The following is a 22,503-nucleotide window of genomic DNA, read 5'->3' on the forward strand; positions in this document are numbered from 1 at the left end:
GCCAGGGTCTGGGCTGGCCCTCGGAGGCTCTGGGGGGTCTGTGAGCGTCCTGTTCGGCTCATTGCCAGCCTTCCCAGCCTGTTTCGGCTTCTGTTTCCAGTCCCCCTCCGTGCAGTGATGCATGATGTCCAGGACGAAACACAGTGACTCCTGCTGCTTCCCACTGACCTCCTCAGGCAGGAAGAGCTTGGAGCCCTGGGGTCTGTGCTCGTGGTTGGTGTGTCTGGATGGGGAGTGAGGAGAGGCTTCTGATTCTTCAGTCTGCTCTAGGGAGCTGTTGTGCTTGTGTGCAGAGTCCAGCACAGACTCTGTTGCTGCCTGGAAAGTCCCAGCAAGCATGTCCCACTTGGGATAGTCTTTATTTGGACTCGCCTCCTTTTTCACAGCGGGGAGCTCCTGCCGCCGCTGGAACTCCTCTGAGCTACGGCTACTTCCGTGACACGAAGGCAGAGCTGAGTAGTTGTGACAGACCATGGGGCTTGCAGAGCCTAAAATATTTACTATCTGGCCCTTTATGTTTGCCAACCTCTGACCTATACTGTTAAGGGAAACCAGCAAATCAAAATTTGCTTCTGCCTCAAGCCCCATAAATCTACATATCTTGGGTTGTTACTAGAGTCAGGCTTTGTCCCCTGCTCAGAACGATGGCCAGCCTTTACACTAGTGCCATCAACTCTAAGAAACACAAGTCAGATGTGGCAAAGCAACCTATTTTTCTTCTGGATTAGATATTCCGTGTAAAAAGCTCAAATTAATTTAAAATAAGGTTAAAGGTTTCTCACCCTAAATATCTCATTCTTACTCCTGTTTGATATGTTGACAAAAATGTGTGCTGTAATAACCCATAAATTCCTAACTGGGAAGGTAAGGGTGGTAGTCACACTCCAGGCCTGTAACTTCTTTATTTGAAGGTTTTTAAGCAAGCCCTGTCCATTGTTTCTGTGCCTCTAGGTTAATACACCTTTGAAGTGCCAGAAGTAATGCCCCAGGAAGGCGTAAGTGCCCTTAAGAAAGCTTATCATCTTGTGATCCAGCTCCAGCCTTGCTTTCTCCCACCCTGTATTTCTTAATTTCAAATGCTTATAAAAACCTGCAAACTGTTTTTCTTTGGAACATTTTAGATGTCATTTTCTGGCATTTGCTATCAGCTTTGGTTCAAATAAACTCATAAAAATTCTCTACAGGTTTGGATGTTTCTCCCGAGGGAAGTGGACTGCAGCACTTGTGATGTGTCTTCTGAGCTTCCCAACTGATTATCTCTGAATGAATTTCTCTTACAGTAGGACTTAGGGTAACTAGAACAATGCAAACCGGCCTTATTGAAGGGAGGTTTAGCCATAAGAAAGCACAGGCAAAGGCTATGAATGAAGTTATGTCCATGATTATATCTTAGTTTTTGGGTCAAAGACATAACCCTAAAAATTCATAAAATAAAACTCAGTTGATTTATTTCTGAAATTACTGATCTTAAGAAGGTAAATGTTAGCATGCATTTAATTCATTTTTTAATAGTCTGTAATTAAAGTCCAGAAAAAGTGACCTTTGCCCAGGTCTTACTGCTATACATTTTTTAGGGTTCTATAAATTCTACCTCTTTTCTCCCATAATACATTGTTCCCCACTTCTACCCCTAATAAGGATGATATGGGGAGTAGAAAGGAAGTCCAGCCTTCTGCTTGTAATGACTTTTAGCTCTGTATGCCCTGCTACATGCTCCAGAGGTTACTGCAAAAATGGAACAAGGGAGTGTGATGTTTGTCTGGTTTACTAGACTGAACTTCTTAAAGACAAGAACTGTCCTGGTTGTACATCGCCAACATGTAATGACTTACATAGTATCTGTTTTGTGTTTTGAGGCATGATTAAGGGAAATGGACATAGTTAACCTGAAAATGATTACTTAGAAAATTCATTGAGTTTCAGATATATAAAAGGCCATGAATAGAATCTTTTCTGAGATCTTAGGTTCTGCAAAAGCAGTTTTATCATACCATAACAAAAGTAGTGCCAGATTTGCCCTCTCACCAAAGACAACTTTAAGCCTGGACAAAATATATGTGGGTAGTGTCACCGTAAGACTATACTCAACAACGACAGGATACATATTCTTGTCAAGTGCATATAAAACATTCACTAAGATAGACTAATGATGGACTCAACAGACTTCAAAGGCTTGAAATCTTAAAAGTATATTTTCCAACCACCACAGAATTAAATTAGAAATAAATGATAACAAAATACCCAGAAAATTCCCAAATACTTGGAAACTATTACATTTCTAAATAATCCATGGAGCAAAGAAATCCCAAGGAAATTAAAATATTTTCAACTATATAATATAAACCATAAATATCAAAAATTTGAAATGCATTGTGAAACCTCAGAGGGATATTTATAGATTTAAGTGCTTAGAACAGAAAAGAAGAAAGGTTTAAGTCAGTGATCTAAGCTTTCACAGTAAGAAGCTAGGAAAAGAAAAGTAAATTAGACAAAGTAAGGAGGAAGGAAATCATATAGGTAAAAGCAGAAATCAGTGAAGCAAAGAAGGGACAAACTGGAGAAAATCAATGGAACAAACACTGGTTCTTTAAAAAGGTCGAATAAAATAGTTAAACCTCTATCTAGTCTGAACAAGAAAAATGAGAGGACACACATTACCAAGATGTGTGTGAAAAAGGAACCTGACTATACATCCTACGTACATTAAAGGACTAACAAGGGAATACTATGAACAACTCTACCAACCCAAACCAAATGACCAAAACAGAAAGTTTGATAACCCTGTATCAATTAAAGAATTGAATCTGCAACTTAAACCTTTCCAGAAAAACAAAAACAAAAAAACCCTCCAGGCCCAAGTAAAAAAATAAAAAACTGTATATGGAAAATCAAAGAAACTAGAATAGCCAAGACAATTTTGAGAAAGAACAAAGTTGGAAGACTTGCATTACCCCATTTTAAGAATGATTATAAAGCTACAGTAATCAAGATAGTGCTATATTTGAGGAAGGCTATACACACAAATCTATGGAACAGAATAGAAATCCACAAAAATATGGTAAACTTTTTGACAAATGTTAAAAAATAATTCAATGCAAAAAGGATAACCTTTTCAGCAAAAGGGATTGGAACAATTGGACATACATCCATCCCCTCCCCCCCCAAAAAAAACCCCACACAAATTTGACTATTTCTTACTCCTTATACAAAAATTAACTCAAAAGGGATAGATCTAAATGTAAAATATAAAACTATAAGACTTACAAGATGACAGGAAACAGTCACCAGAGGTTCTTAGATATGATGCCAAACGCAGGAACCATAAAGAAATGATAAACTGGATTAGATCAAAACTGAAAACTTTTCTCTGAGAAGAACACAGTTAAGAAAATGAAAACAAAAACAAAAAACAAAAAAAAACCCTGCCCTATATCAGGACAAAATATTTGCAAATATCATTTATCAAAAAAAATGACTTCATTCTAGAATATATAAGTGACTATCAAAACTCAACAGTAAGAAAGCTACCCAGTTTTTGAATAAAAAAAATTTGTACATACTTTTCACCTAAGGCCACCTACAAAGGGCAAGTAAGTATATGGAAAGATGTTCAACATCACTAGCCATTAGAGCAACGCAAGTTGAAACCATGGTAAGACGCCTCTCTACACCTATTAAATGAGCAAAGTAAAAACAATACTGAGTGCCGGTGAGGATGCAGAGCACCCAGAGCATTCACACACTGCCAGTGGGAATGCAACATGGCCCAGCCAGTCTGAAAGCCAGCTCAGCAGTTTCTTAAAGTTGGAACATCCACTTACATATGACCCAGCAATCCCCCTCCTAGGTACTTACCCTAAAGACGTGCAATCTGTGTTTACTTAACCTTTGTACACGTTTATTGCAGTTTTAGAATTGCCAAACGTTGAAAATAACAAAGATACTGATACCAATATGGATGACTCTTAAAAGGCATTATGCTGATTGAAAGAGGCTAGTTTCAAAAGTGTACATAGGGCATAATTCTATTTATATGACATTCTGGAAGAGGCAAAATTATAGGCAGGGACAGACAGCAGACGTAGTTATCGGGTTAGGAGTAGGAGGAGACTATGACTACAAAAGGGCAGATCGGGGGGAACTGTTTTGGGTGATGAAACTGTTCTGTATCCTGACTGTGGAGGTGGCTATATGAATCTATAACATATATTAAAACTCGGAACTGTTCACCAAAAGTCAGTTTTACTGTATGTAAATTAAAAAGGTATTTTCAAAATCAAACCACAGTGTAATACCATTATACACCCACCACGATCGCTAAAATGAAAAAGTCCAACAATGCCTCGTGTTGGTGAGAATGTGGATTGCATATGTTGCTGGCAGCAGTGGAAAATGGCACAATTACTTTAAGGAACTTGTTTGGCAGTTCCTTACAGAGTTAACCATGAACTCGCCCTATGAACCAGCCATCTTATTTCTAGGTATTTAAGAAAATGGAAACATGTCTGCAGAAAATTGACATACCAATGCCAAGCTTTATTCACAACAGCCAAGGCTGGGAACAGCCCAAATGTCCGTTGGCAATGATCAGGATATCCACACAGTGGAATCTGTTTGACAGTACAAAGAGTGAACTGTTGAGATGTGCAACACTATGGATGAGCCTCAGAAACATGAGCCAGATACAAAAGACTGATCATATTTATCTGAATTTCAAGTATGGACACCCCCCCATGAATAGAAATCATCATAGTGGTGGTCTCTGGGTGGGAGGTTGTAAGGACTGTTTTAAAGGGGACATGAAAGAACTTCCTCGGTGATGACAATGTTCTATATCTTGATTGATGTGTTGATTACATGGGTGTATACATTTGTCAAAACTTGTCCAATTGTACCCTTAGCATCTCTGTATTTCACTGTAATTTTTACTTCAATAATACAGCTTTTTGAGAACATTCTGGGAGACATAAGTCCAGGGAATGAGTATATTTATGCCTAAAAAGGCTGCCTGCTTGAATCTGTCACACCAAATTTTAAAATCAATCTAAAATTCCAGCTCTGTAAAATGATGGGCAGCATCCAGAGCACAGGTGCTGTAAGCCTGCTGTGACAGGTTTGTTGTTTCCCTTGTTCTTACGCTGACCTAAAATCAGCCCAGCCTTGGTGGTCGTACTTTTCTGGACCTACCGAAGAGCAAGAAGCTGCCGCTGCCTCCTGACCACCAGCCGAAGCATTTCTCACTTCCTTATGGAGTGCTTTGATTTTGAATGGCAATAAAAGAGAAATCAATTTGGAAATTACTGGGAGTCCTTTGCCCTTCACTGTTTTTCCTGCACTTGTGCCTACGGGGATAGAGAGGAGGAGGGATGTACCACCTTACCCACAGAACTAGGTTAGTAATGCTCCATCCCCCACACACTTTAGTTTGCCCACATCTCTTGAAGGTCTATAGGACCTGAAAGTATCTAGACAGAATATTTATGTAAAGAAAAGAAAGCCCTTTTCATTCCTCAGTGTCACTTTGCAGCCTCAAAGCACTCAGTCATCACGCGCTAGGCCCTGGGCTGGCACTTCCCTTGGACATGGTCTGGCAGCGGCTGGGCCGTCTGCTGGGGCCTCCCAGCTGCGGTCCTCTGGCCTGGCCAGTGTCAGAGCGAACCTGGGAGCTGGCCGGGAAAGGGGTCACAAAACAAGCCGTAACTTGAATATGAGCTGGGCCTAAACACACAAAGCTCTAGGAAAATAAAAAAGACAAGGACTGAATGTGCTGCTCGGGATAAACAGGCTGCGAAAGCCCTGACAGTCCACCTTACACGCTAGACTGACAGAGGGCATGACTGCCGTCCTACTTATGTCACATTCTCAGCCTTTCAGTAGGTTTCTGTCGTGTTATATCTCAGGTTATGGCTTAAAATGGACCCTGGCCCTGAATCAATGTGAACCTCTATATAATAAAAACCATGTTGTAGTCTTTATTAAAAAAGTTTTATGCATATATATACACACACACTATCAAATTTCAGTGTAGATGCAATTAATAAAAATGCCTATTCCTTAGAAATAATAGCAGTTCTAATAGTGTGTTTATCATTATGTGCTCTCTGGGTTCATGCCTGGCTTCACCTGACCACTCCTGTCTATGATGGGAGTACTGAACTTCGGTCTGCAGCAAGCACTCCAGCACTGCAACATACATCCTGGCAGGAAATGGAAGAGGAGCTTCTGACCAACTAGTTGGAAGAAAACAAACTAGTTGGAGAAAACCTGATCTAGATCGACAGTAAGATTATAAAACATTTAAACTTCATATTGTGTACTCATAGTCATGGTGAGTCCAGCTAAATGACACAACTGTACTTGTGACACATGCACTAAGCTCTGTACAATTCTGAAGCCAGCTCCTTGAGCAGCTGTTGTTAAGTGGAGGGTGGGGGTGGGAGGAGAGCTGGGTAACAATGTCAGAATACTGTCTTTAGTTTGGTACAACTGGACTATTCTTTAGCTCCTGTAGCTGAAACTAGGAATCTGCGCTTGAATCAGAACACGAAGCCAAAACTAATGCAAAAATGCATGCTCGGTTCTCAACGCAATCTGAAAATCATGATGTAATCATCCTTATAGGCTAAGACAATTATTTATTCCACAGATTCCTTAAAATGCTTTCTCTTTTAAATGGCTTCCTTATAAGCCCCCACTTCTCTCTAGTATAATTTCATACAATTTCTTCTCTTTAAAAATTTGCCCATTCTTAAGTGTCCAAGTACTTCCTGTGTAAAGGCCTTCTAACTACATAACATATTACTTTATTGCCCCCTTGGGTTTCCGTAACATATTCACCTCCATCCCTGAACTTTTCCTGTTCTGCCTGGGTTACCAGTCTGTGCCCACACCAGACAGGCCTGAAGGCAGGAGCACGGCAGCACTGCTTAAATTCTTCCTGGGAAAAAGTGGGTAACACATAACTGTTAATCTTTGTAACCCTACTTCCATATGCCTAGCACAGTGAAGGGCCTCAGTAAATGTTAGCTGGCTTAAATAATTTGTTTAGACAAATTGAAAGAAAGTCCTATATTTTTACAAAGAGAGCAACAAAGTGCGTATGTATAGCCATAAGTTACAAATGGTGACCAAGTGTCTGGAGCTTTTAGAGTAAATACCTAATTGAGCTCTGTTTCTATTGAGCATATCTCATTTCCATGTTCCCTTTCCTCTTTCCCTGGTGTCTTATAAATATTTTCCCTCACTTTACAACATACATTGATGTTTAACTGTACACTAAGCAGGTTAAATACCCTGCCTGGGGAACATGTGGCCTTGATAACACGGTTTGAGGGACCAGTTGCACTGCCTGTCTCCCCAAATGAGATTAAATAATCCTCAAGGGCAGCAGTCATTTCTCCTTTTATTTTGCACAAACAGTTCCCCACATTGAGGCACTCTATGAATGCTAATTAAGGTTTGGCTATTTATCAAACACCCATGTGCTTCACAGTGTATTAGATGTTGGGAATAACACTGAAATACACGTAGCTCTACCTCTTTCAGGGCACTTAGAGCAAAGGCCACACATTCGCAGTAGTGCTTGACCAGTGCAAGGTCTAAACTGTTCTAAATTAGATGGATTCTCAGCTGGGCGGTCGCCCTCCAGGTCACAGGACTCTGTCACTCCCAGAGCCTAGCACTTATCTGGCCTCACTAATTCGTTACCTTCTGCCCCTTGTGAAACATCCTTAATTTCACAACTCTTAATTCATAAGAAATAAGTTAATTCTTAAAGTGCAGAATCGGAGTTGCTGCATGCTGCTCACAGTACACCTTACTATGGAAAACAGACTCCAGCGAAAAAAAATTCCCCAATGCAAGGGCAGATGGTATATTAATTAATTAAAGAAAACAGGACTGCTCAGCAACTGTTTTGCTTTAGAAACCTCATTAAAAGAGAACCTAGGTACAAGCAGAAGAGGTCACTTTAAGAATGCATATCTTCAAATTCTGGTGAACTACATTTCAGGCAGAACTCACAGATGTGAGCACAGAAATGTTCTGACCACCTTTGGAAAAACATGGAGTCATGGAGGGTGGTCTCAACAGGCTAGACTCAAACACACCCCCTCCACCCCACCCGCTAATTGTACACCTGAGACCAATACAAAGTAATATTGAAAGTGAACTGTAATTGAAAAAAAAAAAATTTTAAGAAGTTCTGGGTCAGTAAAAATTGGTTACCTTTCTTTGAAAAAAAATCAAAACTGAAGGACACAATTAGAATCCCTAGGCATTAACAGACCAGTTAGTTTAATACCAATCTCTGTGGCGAAATTCAAGATTTAATCAGTAAACAGGGAACATCTGGGGGGAAAAAGGTTGGGGATGCCCAGGAATTACCAGTTAACTAAGAAACAGCCACTTTTAAACAAATGTCATTTACTTTGTGACAGATCAGAGAATACGCAAGATCTTTTAGCAATGCATTCGATTAAAAGTTTTCTCATGATGTCCTTATAAAGAAGACTGATCTATGAGCTAGAATCATTTGATAAATAAGCACAGTGCTGAGCTCAGCTGATTCATTAATTAGCCTCATGGTATCTACCGAGCTAACTAGATCCCCAACCAGTATTGTACTTGGCACTTTCAGCACCCTGACCTCTAACCACCACCCTGAAAGATAGATGGTACTAACCTCATTTCATTAACATGGAAAAGAAGTTTCTCAAGGTCATGAAGCTAGTAGGATCAGGGCCAGGCTCTAAAACTAAGCTCCAAAAGTCCAGGACCATTTCTACTCTGCCACAGGCTCCCAGATGTGCCCCCGTAGCAAAGGGACCTGTCCCATATGTTATCAATGACTTGAATGTCTGGTCAACAAACTCACCAAATGTGCAGGTGACACAGAAACAGAAGGTAGAACTAACATGACGAATGCCACAATCAGGATTAAAATATACCTAACAAACTGGAAATTGGAGGCTTAAAGTAATACAAGATTGCATTCAAGAAATTTTTAATTGCATAATTATTAGATGATTTGTTTGAAAATAGAAACTCATTGCACTCTGCACTGTTTGGATTAGACTGAGTTATTGAATTCAATTTGGAGCTAAGGATTTTTACTACAGAGAAGGATCTTAAGTAATGAAGGGAACAAAAGCGATTACTATTTAGTGAGGATAACTAACATTTACTGACCTCTAGGCAACTATACTAAGTACTTTATGAAGATTATCTCATTTCATGCTCATAATAACCGTATGGGTTATTTTACAGATAGGAAGCTGAGGCTGTCAAGTAAAGGAGTCTAAAGTTGCTTTATACCACTTTGGACCTTTTTTTTTTTTTTTTGACATGGACTCTTTTTAGATGAATCGGAGTGTTAGATCTCTGCTGAAAAAACCTCACAGAACTTCAAAGGTGGGGAGTGGGGGGCTGGCAAAAGTACCAGTAATGAGAAATAGGTCCAAGGAGGCGTGCAGGTTCTGTGTAAACAAGGACTTGCTAACATTAAGAGAAAGGAGGGATACCTCAAAAGGTAATGAGCTCCCTGCCACTGAAGTTTCCATCAAAATGTGCCTAGTCCCTCAGGAGTTCTACAGAGGAGATATCAAAATGGACTGGAGGTTGGTTTATGATTTTAAAGTACCCTTTTGCTATAAGACTGTGGGTCTCAATAAGTAATTTTTGTTTGATGGCAAAACAAGGAAGTTAAAAACTGAAATTGTTGTCTCAGAGCTGTTCTGCTGAATGCCAAGCAAAATACCTAAATAAAGTTATTACCCATCCATACAGGATAGCTGTATCAGGTCCTAGAAAACCACCTCATCTAAAGGAAAAAGGGTATACGCAAGTGTCGATCTTGATGAGATTTATACTTTGTCAAAATAAAAATAGATTAAAATTTTCCCGAAGATAAATACCCTATGCACCAGCTCCTGAAAAGATGGAGTCTTAGATGAGAACACACCCTGGTTTGTAATTTCATGTTAACTTACTTCCTTGGGGGGCAGCTGGGAAACGGGCGCGCTCCGGGCGCTGGGCTGGCGGCGGCGGGCTCCCCGCGTCGGGTCCCCCGCGGCCGGCCTCCCGCCGCAGAGAACAGCGCTCAGGCTCCGCGCCCCCGGCCCCCCGAGCGCGGCCCGCCGGCCGCCCGCGCCGCTCCCGCGCCCCCAGCCAGCCTTTACCTGGCCCCTCCCCCGCCCTCGGCGGCAGGAGGGCGGCGGCGCAGCTCCAGCCCGTCCCCGGGCGGCTCCCCTCGGCACCGGGCACCGGCACCGGCTCCGGCTCCGGCTCCGGCTCCGGCCCGGAGCGGCCGGCGGGGCCGGGTCCACGCCTCCCGCCGCACAGGTGCCCGCCGCCGCGCCTCGCGGATGCTCACTCGCGTGACACCGGCCGGACAGCCGCGCGGTCGCCGTCGGGACGGCCGGGGCCGAGGCGGCGGCCGGCGGGCTCCGGGCCGGGGCGGCCCCCGGGGCTCTCGGCGCCGGCGCTGCGGCGGCCCGGCCGGCGTCGGGGCGGGCGGGGGCCGCGGGCAGCCCGGCGAGGCGGGAGCGCCGCTCGGCCAGGGGCAGCGGCTGGAGGACGGGGCGTCCTTCGGCCGCCTCCGGGCCCCTCCTCCCGCCGCCGCCGCCGCCGCCGCCGCCGCCGCCGCGCCCGCCGCGCGCGCCTCACGGGTTCGCGCCCCGCACCCGCCGGCTGGGTCCCGCAGGTGGCAGGCGAGGCACGCTCGGCTCCAGCACCAGCCCCCGCGGCCTCGTCCGCAGGCACCGGGTGGAGCGGGAGCGGGCAGAGCTGGGCCCGGGGGCCGGGGCCGCCGCCCGCACGCCCACCCCCGCACTCCCCAGGCGCCGCCGCCCCAGCGGGAACTAGACCCCCCAAGTTCGAACGAGACATGAACGAGCTGGTCGCTTCCCTCCCCGGCCTGGGCCCCACGTACGGGCCTCCAGGGTGCCCCTCCCGGGCTCGGCCAGGCCCGGAGGGCGCCCCGGGCAGGGCGCCGCGGCCCGCGCGGGTGAGCGCGCAGCAGCCCCGGGCCTCCCCAGCCCACCCGCTGAGACCGCACCGCACAGCCTGCCGGCCGGCCAGGGCCCCCGCGGTCCCCCGCTCCTCCGCGGGTGTGCGGTGCAGACGTGCTGGAGTACTTCAACACTGAGGACTCACCCGTTTTGTACTACTCCATGCAGAAATACTCAGGAACATTTCTCAGGCATGTTTCTCCTTAAAACAAAACACCTCTAAAGGCCATTTTCTCACTCCCCGAGGTCACCACCTCAAGGCATGGGCATTACCCAGTTGTGCTTCCTTGCACTTTCCATGTGATGTCTGCACCTGCCCAGTGTGATTCCTAGTAAGAGCAAAGCTCCAACACACACACACCCCCCAACCAAAATACAAATCTACAAAATCCCTTTTATGCTTGAAGGGACTTTAGTAATAGATAACTTCACCTGACTTCTTCACAGATCAGGACACAGGTCCAGAGTACAACAGCAAAACTGAATGTGAAAAAGAAAAACTGGAACCTACGGAGCTCACCATCTGAGACTAGCATGAGATTTACCTCTCTAAAGGTATAACATAGTAAAGAATGTACCTACATTGCAGAGGAGTCAATCTAGCTCATCCCTTTAGATTTTAAACTAATTAAAGATTCTTATTTTTTACTATGATTAACTTACTAAGGTAACATACAAATGCAATAGGCCAGAAATGTAATTTTTCTTCATGATAATATGATTAATGGAATCGGAGTGGGTACATTCTGACCATCATGTAAATAGTTATATCGATTTGTCTGATAAGCATCATTTTTTAATGTATACAAATTGATTATAGTAAGGTAGACCAAATATTTACTTTTACATATTTCAGGCATATCATGCTAAATAATTATGATCAAATGCAAGGTTCCACCTTTAGGCCTAATTCTTCACTTATGCTATGTGCTTTGCTCCTGCCTCTCCCTTCACCAGCTTTAAGGCTTCACCACCCTAGTACAGGAATAATCCACAGGAGACCTCTGGGTTCCACACTGAGCGATCAGTGTCAGTCCTTGACGTGCTCAGGACCAGGAAGGAGAAACTTAGAAATTTGTACGTTTTACTTCCCAGTTACCAGAGCAGAAGTAGATGGGGAAAGAGTCTCCTCCAGCCTCCACCAGCAGAGAAATAACTTGCTACATATACCTTTCTGTCTTTCACTCACAGACACACTGTGTCACCTTTGCCAAATGTTACTTCCCCTCCACCTCTTTAGTCTAAACTTGCAGGGGGGTGGGGAACCTTTTTTCTGCTAAGGGTCATTTGGATATTTACAACATCATTCACAGGCCATACAAAATTATCAACTTAAAAATTAGTCTGCTACATTTGGTCAAACATTTGATTACCTCACCTCTAACATGATGGCTGAAATTGCTTCTCCTTGGTAAGGCTGGGCAAGGCCAGACCAAATGAGTTCACAAGCTGTATATGGCCACAGGCTAGAAGTTCCCCACCCCTGGAAAGAACTGAGGAGCTGATGGGGGAGTGAGACGTAAACATAGCTCAAAGTGGTTATGCTGGGCCCCTTCCCTGGGGACACCGCTCCCACCAGATCTAGTTCAGGCCCTCCCTCCACCATCCCATGGCTGGCCAAGATGGAGAAAAACCCTGGAGCAGCCCTCTCCCCTCTCTGAGGGACCTCCCCAGGGCCTAGCCTCACACTCCGCATTCCAATCTGGAGTCTCAGGTGATCTGGTTGCAGGGAAGGCCAGGCTTTCCTGCGGCTCTTGGGCAGCCGATGGAACTTAGCCCACTGAGGCCCTGCACCTGCCCCGGCATCAGGAGAAGGCGATCCTTCAGGCGCCTCTGAGAGGAGACCTGCGTCCAGCCTTAGGATGTGGAGGGGTGGGTGACGCCTTAAACTCTCCTCAGGCCTGCAGGCCATGCTTCTGATCCGGAGGGAGGGTGGCAGCCTCTGCTGCTGGGGCTCAGAAGGCCTGGCTTTCCTCACAGCCACTCCAGCCTGGATATGTTTATTGACTGTGTGTGTGTGGGGGGGGGGGGGAGGGGGAGGGGAGGGGGGGAGAGAGGTGAGAGAGAAACAGATCGGTTGCCTCCCTTATGTGCTCTGACAGGGGATTGAACTCCAAACCCAGGTATGTGCCCTTACTGGGAATCAAAACTGTAACCTTTATGGTACATGGGATGATCCTCCAACCAACTGAGCCACCGGGCCAGGGCTCTCTGTCTCCTTATTTCTCATACAATTGTCCACTAGTCTACGATAAAGAAATCAGAACACCTTTTAGTGGCTACTAGAAAACAGGCTATTTTCCACATATTTTTCATTGATCCAGGTTTTATATGCTATTTTTAATATGTTTAGGCTACAATGATCTCTCCGAAACAGTGAACTTACCTTGTATGTGTTAAGATTTTATTTAGATTTGGCCGACAGACCCAGCTATCTCCTGAGTAGGGGACAGACGCATTTTCATGTCAGGCCCTAGACCAGGGTGTTAGGATGCAAAGCTTTAACAATTCAGCAGCAGAAATGGCGACTGATTCATCAACACTCTCTGTAGCCCAAGACATGTAAACATGCTTGCTCATGAGAACTAGCTGTAGGGGTGAAAAAGGTGTCCTCTTAGCCCCTGAAACTGTTCCTGCTCCCAGCTGTTCCTGAGCCACAGCAGACTTCAAAGTCTTGTTGAAAACTCTTCACAACGCAAAAGACCTCTGCGTGTCTGACATTTTCCCAGAATCAAAGAGCAAATAATTAGATTACCTTACCAGCCAAACAGGTGAAAATGTAGACTTGTTTTGATATTTTAATATACATCATGATATGTTTAGAAGTTTAAAAATTTTCAAAGCTGTACATTAAGCTATTCTAGTCTTATTATGTCATTAAAATGAGAAGAGATTAACATTATCTGTCTCATATGGAAGACAAGAATAAAAGTACCCCTCAAACTTTCTCTTTCCTGAGGAAAATGTGTGTTTTTTTAAGTTTTCTTACAGGATTTCTTTTTAAAAAAAATTTTTTTTACTTTCTCATTATAGTTGACATACAATATTATATTAGTTTCAGATATACAACCCATTGATTAGATATTATATTCTCAGGACTTCTTCACTCACGTTTGTCAGGCTTCTCTAGATCCATCGCGGTTCTCCAAATGTAATGACATGTCTGACAACACAAACTAGGGAAACGTTCCAAATAAGAGTTTCACAGCACCCTCCCCCCTTGGTGTCAGCTCCTGTAAATACTGGTCTAATCTCCAGTTTCTTCTTTTGTGGGGGTCCCTGGGAATTTGTTTCTTTCTTGTGAGGCCACTATCTATTTAAACTTGTAATCTGCATGTAGCATGTCTAGACGCTTAGAGAGGGATGAGTTGAGGATGAGTTCTGTCCTCATTTTGCCAGAGCTGGAATCCCATTTGTTCTTCAGCCACTCTGGTCTGGCTTCTAACCCCATCCTTTTAAGATGCCTGTTGTAAAAGTCACCAATGTTTCCTGTGTTGTCAGATTCAATGGACGTTTCTTAGTCCATACCTCAATTCTGAGTGCATTCTTAAGAGCTGACCGGTCCCTTCTTCCAGGACACTTTAAGTGTAACTTTAAGTGTATGTGACACTCATTTTCTTCCCATGTCTCTAGCTGCTCCTGCTCTTCTGTTTAATTCCTAAATATTGTTGTCTCCCAGGGCTCAGTGTAGGTTCTCTTCTTTCTCTACAATATTTCATCAGTTTAGCTTATCCATTCACATTGTTTTAATCACCTCTATGCCAGCAACTCCCAAATTTACATGCGCTGCCTTAACCTCTCCACTTGGATGCCTAACAGGCACCGCAAACTTAACCTGTCACAAACAGAACCCTTCATGCCCATTCTCCAAATATGTTCCTCCTTCGGTCTTTTCCAATTCAGTAAGTGGTAACTAGTGGCTAAAGTTAGAAACTTAAGAGTCATTTTCAGTTCTCCAATTTATATTTCCCTTCCTCCTATTATATATAGTTCACGGGCTGTCCCCTAGACTACCTCTTCAATCTCATCTTATCCAACGAGCTCCCTCTCCCACTAAGTCCTAGTCACACGTGCCTCCTCACCTCAGGGCCTTCATCGTTTTCACTTGGCTGTCTCCTTCACAGCTTTCATGTCTCAGTTCTAATGTCACCTCTTTGGGGAAGACTTTCTTGACTACTCTGTCTTAAAGTAGCTTTTTCTCTATAGCCAGCTACTCTTTTACACATGATTCTGTTTATTTCCTTCACAGCCTTTATCACTACTTGTAATTAACTTATCTGATTTTATGTTATCTGGCTTCTCTAGAATGTGAGCTCCATAAACAGAGTAACCTTACACAGTGTTTAAACATTATCTACCAGTTCACAGAATAATAGTACCTGGTATACAGTAAGCATTAAAATAGTTCTTGAACAAATAAATAACAAGATAGTTCTACTTCCAATGATAGTGGACTAGTTTGTATTAAACTAACTTTTCCAATGACAACAACTATAAAATTTGGATAGAAAACAAAATCAGACTGAAAGTATCTAAGAACTATCAAGGCAGCCAAGACTCAAGGAGCCAAGATCCTGATTAGAATGGACATGATGAGAAGGAAGCCTGATATTCTGTGTAGAATATTCACTCGAGGCCTTTGTTAATTTAAAAGCAACAGCCAAGAGGCAGAGAAGCTGAATAGTGCTATCAGTTATCTTATGAAGTTGGGAGAAAAAAATTAGTTCCAGATCCATCAAAGTAGAGGGGCCCAAGCAAACATTCCTGGCTTTCTGCTGGAAATGCTGAAGAGGTACACTCTAGGATTAACCAGAATAAATCAGGAATAAACTAGCAATAAATCGACTCTCATAAAGCCTAAATTCAGTATTTGATTAGCTCAATTCATTAATCTAGAGTCTCAAATTACTCCTAGAATTTTCAATTCACAGTTTTCAATTCAAAATTACCACACACTTTACAGACAAAAGATCAAAGAAAAATAAATAGATCTATAAGAGTTTCAGATACAAACTATAAAATAACCATGATTATTTAATATGGTCAAAAAATAGAAAACCACATAATATCTATTTTAGAAAAACCAAATGGAAATTTGAAAACTGAAAAACGCAGTAACTAAAATTAAGAACTCAAACAGATAGACTGAATTCAGACTAGAAACAACTAATGAGAGGAAGATGAAAACTGTTCAACAGAAAATATCTAGACTGAATCACAAAACTTTAAAAAGATGGCCTTAGCCTGTTTGGTTCAGTGGTTAGAGTGTCAACCTGAATACTGAGGGGTCCTGGGTTCGATTCTGGCCAAGGTCACATACCTTGGTTGCAGGCTCTGTCCCCGGCCCTGGTCGGGGTGCGTGAGGGAGGCAACCAATCAATGTGTCTATGTCACATCAATGTTTCTCTCTCCCTCCCTCCCTCCTTCCCTCTCTTTCTCTTTCTCTTTCTCTTTCCCTTTCTCTCCCTCTCCCTCCCTCCTCCCCTCCTTCCCTCCCTCTCTCCCTCCCTCTCTCTCTGAAAAGCAATGGAAAAAATATCCTTGGGTGAGGATTAAAAAAAAAAAAAAGATGAAAAATAATGAAAAAATGTAAGAGACTTAGGGGGCAACATGAGAATGTTTATCATAGGTGAAATTAGAGTTCTAGAACAGAGGTGAGGCAGATAATGAAGAAATTTACAAAACTGATGAAAAACATCAAGCCACAAATTCCAGTTCTATGAACACCAAGCAGGATAATTTCTAATGAAATGACATCTAAGCACATTATAGTAAAACTGCTGAAAACCAAAGACAATTAGAAAATCTCAGAGTAACAGAGGAAAAAGAGATACATCATCTTCAAAGAACAATAGTATTGACAGCTGCCTTTCAACAGAATTGATGAAAGGTAAAAGACAATAGAATGACCGCATCAAAGAACTGAAATAAAATGTCAGCATATTAGTATTTTTTCATTTTTATCAATTAAAATGCATAACATCACAGTAAAAGGTATTTGCAATAAAGTTATCTTATACAAGATTCATGTATAAAATAAAAAGAATTCCTGCAAGAAATGGACAGGTAACCCAGTTTTTAAAAATGGGCTAAAAACTTTGCAAAGGAGGGTATTTAAATGCTTAGTAAACACATGAAAAGGTACTTGACTTTATTAGTCACTATAGAAGTGCAAAATAAGACCACAATAAGATGCCACTATATACCTTTTAGAAACATTGAAACACCAAATGTTGATTACGATGCTGAACAACTGGAACTCACACTGCAAATGGGAGGGAAAATTGGCACAGCCACTTTGGAAAATGCTTGGCACTATCACATAAAGCTGAATATATGCACCAAGAGACAACAATACTCATAGCATCATTACTTAGGCCAGCTCCAAAACTGCAAATGTCCATCAGGATTAGAGCCACATTTATAGTGTAGCTCTATACACAACAGCCACATCTGGCAACTATAGTGTACTCAATGAATACAAGTTTTATTATTATTCTTTTTAGCCTATGAAAGTCTTTCTATATTTTGTAGATTCTAAAAACCTGCCCAGCTGAGGACCAATAACATCAACTCAGAAATATCTATTTAAATAGAATTAATTGAAAATGCCTAAATAAAATAATTCTTACCTCAAGGGTTGTTAAACACTTATGGTAGATTTAATCACTGTATTTTTTGTTATCTTTCAAGTACCAGAATTCTAGCATTAGGCGTTAATTATATTCCACTTTATTTTTAAGAGGTATATACTTTTTTACACTGAAATAAAGCATCATCTTCTTATTGAATTGTAGAACTAAGGTTTTCAAATAAAATCTTGCAAGAAGACAAGGCAAGCTTTTAATTTATTACTTCACCATGAATCATCAGTTAACCTATTCTGTCTCACAGATAAAAGTTGAAAAATAATCTGAAGTTATCAGGTTCCCTAAACTGTCACCACCATTCTCATTTTGTAGTTGTGAACACAACTGTATGTTTCTGTATAGATCTCAGAACCTTACTTTTTCAAAGCCTCTCATGCTCCCTTTCTAAATTATGACTGAAAAAACTTAATAGATATAATCCCAATCCCAAAAAGCATTGTTTCAGAAAAATTCTGGGAACAAAATGCAAACTGCAATTTACTATAATGTTATTAAAATTCTTATTCTTTCTTAAAATGGGAAAACAAGAGTCCATTTAGTGGCAAAGAGCCTAGTCACAATCTAATTCATTGATTTAGGAGATCTTTCCCCTATCTTCCCATTACATTTTACATATGTGTCTGTAATAAAAAATACTTAATTGTAATGAAAGGTATTTATGTATCCTCACTCATATGGTAGAAATAATGTCTTTTCATTTAAGTATCCCCAATATCTAGCTGAGCACTTTACACCTGGTAGGAACTCAAGATATGTCAAATAGATGAAAATTAAAGGAGCCCACTTGCTACTTGTTTGGAATGTAGGCCCGAGAAGGCCAGATGTGTTGTTTATGGAAGGTAAGTTTGGTATAATTTAAGATGGACTGTATATAATAGTGTCACTTGGATAGAATAAAGAAATGCTTTTTAAAGACTGGCACACACTACACTCTGTGTTCAACCATATTGGACCATCCATGTGGGCTGATAAAGGTAAACAAAATGCCTGGTTAATATGTGACCACAGGATATGTTAGTGGTCATTCCTGGAGGCAAGGATTTCTTGGTGTAAGGTCGCCCTTCAAACACAGCACCATCACTGAAATCACTAAAATGCAGTTTCTCCTCCACAGCTGGCTCCCTGCTGCTATAGCAGCTGGCAACGCTGGCAGACGACTCTGGATATCTGGCTATTCCCTCAACAGCTTTAGCAAGAATGAAAAAAGCAAGGCATGTGTCCTAATTTAGAATTATCCTTAAACACAAGGAGCAGCATCAGAAAATTACCCTTCCTATAAACAGAAGGTGAACTGAGAACTCCTTCTGAGTTGACCACTGATAATTGATTAAATTGTTTTCCCTCCTCAGTTTTCCCTTCACTTTTCACCATGTATATTTTTAAGAAAAAAAGTGTAATTTAATTATAAATATAATAAGCAAGATAAATGAATTAAAGCCCTGGTTTTGCCCCTAAATAATTGTGATGCTTAAAATTTTTTTTAAGTCTCTTAGAGATTATTTGCTCATCTATCAATCAAGGATTTTCTAATGAATTATCTAAGACCAACTAAAATTACATTTTAGCATCCTTCATATGTCGGTATTTTATTAACTTTATATTCCATTTAAGGGTATAAGTGATTGACCAGAAGCTAAATTAATTATATTAATTCTTTTAAGATTAAATGGAATAAAACAAGTTAGCATGTCTTTCAAAAATAAAACCTTTTCATATCTTGATGTATTTCCTTTCAACCTTTTATATATTTTATAGCAAATGTCTATACTAATATTTTATATAGTGGTTCTTATACAAATACAGTTCCATAACATAATTCTTATTTTACATAACACTAATAGGATTGACTTTTTAAAGAGTAATTGACAATATATTTACAGAATTTAACTGAATGAAACCACGGTTTTATTAGGGAAACAACATGGAATATAATATTTCTGATTTAAAGCAAGTACGACTAGACTTTTATGTAATGTAACATGTGGTATCATTAAGAAAATGTTACTGTGCTATTAAGAATTAGCCCTGGCTGGGTAGATCAGTTGGTTAGAGTGTCGTCCCAATACACCAAGGTTGCAGGTTTGATTCCTGGTCAGGGCACATACAAGAAACAACCAGTGAATGCATAACTAAGTGGAACAAATCGATGTCTCTCTTTCTTCCTCTCTCTCTAAAAATCAATAAATATAAATTTTAAAAAAGAATTAAAAGTTACTAATCCATAGGATTAATAGACTTTGTCTTGGAATCTTTCAAACATTTGGAATCTCTTATGCTGAAATCTTTTTAGTCAGTATTTACTATTTAGCTTTAATTTTTCAAAGCCTATTCCTCTTTTAAAAAATACCAAATGAAGAAAGAGAGCTAATTACATAAAACATTTTGCCTTAATGTCACTTTACCTAGTCAGTGTGGGTCAAACACAAAAGTCTAGTCATATTTGCATTAGATGAGAAAGAAGTATATCCTAAAACTCCAGTTTGTTTCCTATTCTGTAAGTCAACACACGTGTTCATATTTTGTAAACGTCATGGGAGCAAACAAATTTCAAAGTATACTCTTTCAGCACAGGACATGGTAAAGTATGCAACTTTCAAAAGGACTATAAATAAAAGGCCAAGAAACTAATATTTGGGGCTTGGCATTTTGAGGTGGGGGATCCCCAAAGAGGAACATGGACTAATATGCCTATGACCCTGGCTTAAAAACACACACACCAAAAAACCTTCTTCTAGAACTAGTGCCATCAGACAAGTAAGAAAAACTGAGTAAGAGTAGAACATGGGGATAACAACACACTGTCCAAAGGCAGTTCAGAAACGACCATATCATCAACCCACTCTGAGGCCTCTGAATATGCAGTTGTTTGCAAAGCACCTTAATTTAAGAGACAGAAACCAAAAAGATCAAAGTAACCTGAGATCGGAAGTCACATCAAAACTAGAGCCATGAAGAGACCAACCGGCTCCGGACTGTCCGTCTTAAAAAGTTCATATCTAGATCTTTGAAGATGAACCTCCACTGTCAGTGTAACTGCCTGGATCTAGAGAAACATCTCAACTCCAAACTGAAACATTAAAAGAAAGTGTTCAATAAAGTTTTATTTTCAATAAAATTCTTAATTCATGCATTACTTCTAGTTTGGCATTGGAAATTCTAGTAAATAATACCTAAATGTTTTCAGATAAAGACAGCAGTTTGAAAGTTAAAAAGAAGATAAATTCAGAAGGGGCCAACAATGGTTCTTAAGGATGGATTACTGCAACTTGAACCTTCTAGCATTTTTTTCTTCAATGGCTTCCTGGATGTTTTCCCATCCCATGTATGCCAAAAGGCTGGTTTTGTGAGTCACTGAATTCCGCCTTTTTTCTTAAAGCAGTCTCTCAGTCTGAGATATTGAATGTTATTGGCAAGCTCTATTACTTTACGTCATGTTGGACAGAAGACTGTGGTTACAAAGAAGCCATCAGCCAAGGACCTTAGGGACAAGAGAACTTGGAACACCAAGCTTCACAAAACAAAGGGAACTCAAAAAAATGAGTCCCTCTCCCAGCCAAACATGACAGAGCTGCAGCACTCCAGCAGCCCTACTTCACAAATCAAAATAGGGCATGTCCTGAATTCAATGGAAAACCAGTAACAAAGATCTTCAGATACCAAAGCTGAGCACAACGGTGCTCACCAACTTATAATGCCCATGAACCTCCACGGGGGTCTCGCCCCTCAGCTCCACCACTGTCACCGCGTGCCCGGGACAGACCAGACTGCTTGGGACCCTTAGGCAGTTACCGCACCTCCACTGGGTGGAGGCCAAACACTGCTAATCTTAACTCTCAAATACAGGGAGAAAGGCAAGTGCTTAATCCCAACTCAGACCACCCATCCATCTTCTCTAGTTCCCTTATGCCCATCCTTCTGTTTTCTCAGCCCAGGCGAATCCCACTACTACCCCTCATCTCAGCGCCCTGCACTGCAGCCTCGGGAATCTTAACCCCATTCTAACGCATCTCCTACATTCTCGTCTTGTCACAGAAGTCCCTCCACCTTCGGGCCCTGCGGGAAACCTGGCTGCCCCACAGGACAGCCCTTCTCCTGCAGCACTCTACAAAACGGATGTAAGGCTCCCCTGCCCACCCGTCTCCAAGCACGATGGGATTTCCTCTGCTGCTTTTCAAAAAATGTTTTAAATTGAATTGATTGGGGTGACATTGGTTAATAAAATTATATAGGTTTCAGGGGTACAATTCTATAATCCATCACCTGTAAATCGTACAGTGTGCTCACCGCCCCAAGTCACGTCTCCTTCCGTCACCATTTGCCCCCCATATGCTCTTCTACCCCCACCCCCGTTTCTGCTCTTCTACCCCCCACCCCCGTTTCTGCTCTTCTACCCCCCACCCCCGTTTCCCTCTGGTGGTCATCATGCTGTTGTCCGTCTCTGCGGTTTTTTATTTTTATTTTTTTTTGCGGCTCCTACCTTGTGATCTTACTCTCTGTTGGAGCAGATAAGCATAGTTAAGAATATCAAGGTTAAACGTTGTAAGATAATACTAAAATTGTGTTGGAATTGAAGGGAATCCTAAAGAAGTGATTGCAAACTACTTTAATTGTTGCTTATATATGTTGCAAATATCTCCTCCATCCCCCAAAAGTGCCATCACAGAGGAATCTTGAAAGAGTATGTAATTTTCAAGCTGTTTAAACTGTCTCAGGTCTTAGAAAAATGAAAACTTCCAAATTATTTTTTAAATTGTAACACTGACACTAAAACCTAATAGAGTGTAGAAAAGATCAATTTTACTTATGAATATCAATTTAAAAGGACAATAAGATATTAATGAACA

General features: G+C 41.6%; 1 protein-coding gene across 4 annotated transcripts in view; it reads left to right on the plus strand.

The window, feature by feature from the left end:
- Window positions 1-2,823, plus strand: part of HIBCH (3-hydroxyisobutyryl-CoA hydrolase) — a 52,878-nt gene extending 50,055 nt beyond the window's left edge. For 3 of the 4 annotated variants that reach the window (XM_081142387.1, XM_081142391.1, XM_081142394.1), the window contains one exon: window positions 952-1,180. The gene's annotated coding sequence lies outside the window, so the exon portion shown is untranslated. Of the gene's footprint in view, window positions 1-951 lie in introns of all 4 variants that reach the window. The other variant, XM_081142397.1, reaches the window with a different exon arrangement.
- Window positions 2,824-22,503: the final 19,680 nt, after the last annotated feature.

The sequence above is a fragment of the Miniopterus schreibersii genome, assembly GCF_964146895.1.
Source record: "Miniopterus schreibersii genome assembly, chromosome: 7".
NCBI lineage: Eukaryota > Metazoa > Chordata > Mammalia > Chiroptera > Miniopteridae > Miniopterus > Miniopterus schreibersii.